This window comes from Austrofundulus limnaeus, unplaced genomic scaffold (genome assembly GCF_001266775.1).
Source record: "Austrofundulus limnaeus strain Quisiro unplaced genomic scaffold, Austrofundulus_limnaeus-1.0 Scaffold106, whole genome shotgun sequence".
Lineage (NCBI taxonomy): Eukaryota > Metazoa > Chordata > Actinopteri > Cyprinodontiformes > Rivulidae > Austrofundulus > Austrofundulus limnaeus.
In genome coordinates, this window is record NW_013952508.1 from 1,397,476 (window position 1) to 1,399,616 (window position 2,141).

A 2,141-nucleotide genomic window follows, 5' to 3' on the forward strand; every position below is an offset into this window, starting at 1 on the left:
TTACCATTTACCATTTACCATTTACCATCTGTTCCCTGACTGATCGGAGGCGAGCCACCTCCTACCCCGAGGGTGCCTTAAGAAGCCATCATCAGGTAAAAGCTGATGTGTTCGGAGTGACGTGTCATGTGGAACCTGAGCTTAGAAAAGACGTGCAGTTCCGGTTGACCCACGCTTTGATAAAAGTAAAAGTAGTAGTAACATACTATTCTTACTTTCCTCCTTTCCTTGTTCTTAATTTGCCAAAACTTAAGCTAAAAGTGCCAGTAAAATTGTTTGGTTGTTAACATCAGAACTGACGTTTTATTGTTCTATATAAGTAATCTGAGTTGATGTGAATTGGAATTCGGATGCGGGTTTTATCTCATTTAACTCTGACGCTTGTTATAGGAATAACCACAATCAAGTGTACTTATGATCTCTTCAATTTGTGTAAATAAATGATTGCATAGTCTTTTACTGCATGAATCAACTTGAACTCGTCTGAACGTTCACTTATTGTGTCACTCTTCACTTCGCACAATCAAGATATTAACAAGTAATGAGAAATACCTTGGTAAAAGTTTCCTCATAACCTTGTGTATGAGAGATGTGGGAAAAGCTTAATGCCACCTTAAGCTCACTCCTACAACATTTTAGTGTAAATGGTTCCGAGAAGACAGCATCTCTGGATGATGCTCAACTACATATTCATTTCTGCATGACAGAGCTTTAATCTGGGATTTGAAGAGTCCCAGAGATCTGATGGGTTTACTTTGGTTTTTTATTTACAGTAATGACTTTCTGAGAAAAGCTTCAACACTAAATAACTTATTAAAGTTTGTCCTAAATTTATATTTATATAAAAACATATTCTGAATCTAGCCCTGCAGACACCTGGATGCTTGTAGAACTGTCGTCTTTATTCAGGTGTACTGGACTTTAAAGTTTAATTTTAAATCAAATGTACACTGTTTTTATATTTTTAACTCCTTGTTACTCAAAAACAGTGTTTTTATTTAGAGTTTTACTGGCTCTAATTGGCTTGGGGCGAATTACATCAACCCCAACGAAAAGCCATTTTGTTGGGGTTGATGACTTGATGATGCCTCTGCAGTCCATCTTTAACCCTGCGGTTCCAAAATGCTCTTTACACCTCTATCCTCTAACATACCCGCTACTGTTGTTATTGTTTACCCAGTTTAGTTGTAAAATTCTCCTCCAGCTGTCTTTTTGTACTACTTTCTGTAGCATTTGTTGCCTTTCCCAATATTTCCCCTAGTCTGTAACTCGTTTACTGACAATGGCAATAAAGAGCTTCTGATTCTGATTTCAGATGTGTTTATTTACTAATCTTTATTTAACCAAGATAATCCCACTAAGATCACAGATCTCTTTTGGATCAATTAACCATTTTTTGTCCTAAAATGATGTCGTTTTCAGTTTAAACATTTAATACATTTACTATGATGAAATATGGATTTATGAGATTTACACAATGTGCCAACTTTTTATAAATCGGGGTTGTAGGTTAAAATCTTCAAACCAAATTTCTCTTCAGATTAAACCGATCGTCATAAACATGACCAAGACATTAGAGAATGAGGGGTTTTGTTGTTTTGAGGGCTAAAATAAATTTGTGTGTTGCGCTGTTTTTCATGCAATGAGTGTTTTGATGAAAAAGTGATTTTGAGATGTTTTAAGACAAATTGAATAAAATGATTTACTGTTGTGTTTTTGTTTGTAGCAGAACAATAATGTCTGATTAAATACCTTGTGCAGCACCTGGACAAATATTCAGTTCAAATCTGATATCCTAACATCTGAAAACCTGCAGACTGACAATAACAGATCAAAACAGAACAACTCCTGTAAACTGTAAGATGATCCAAATTTGAAACTCCCAACATGAAAATTGGTAGGTGACGTGCTTTCCTTTAAGGCCTTTTTTTTCACGTTTAGCAAAAAAAGATGAAAAAAAAAGATACTTCTGTGAACATTCAGTCATTCTCCTGCTGCCTCTATAGCTACGTTCACACTGCAGGTCTTCATGTTACATTTTAAATGTGACCTGCATCAGACCCCTGTGTGAACGCAACACAGCACTGATGTGACACGCATGCGCAGTAAAAGACGTGACGTCTCATCAGCCGGCTTGTTTG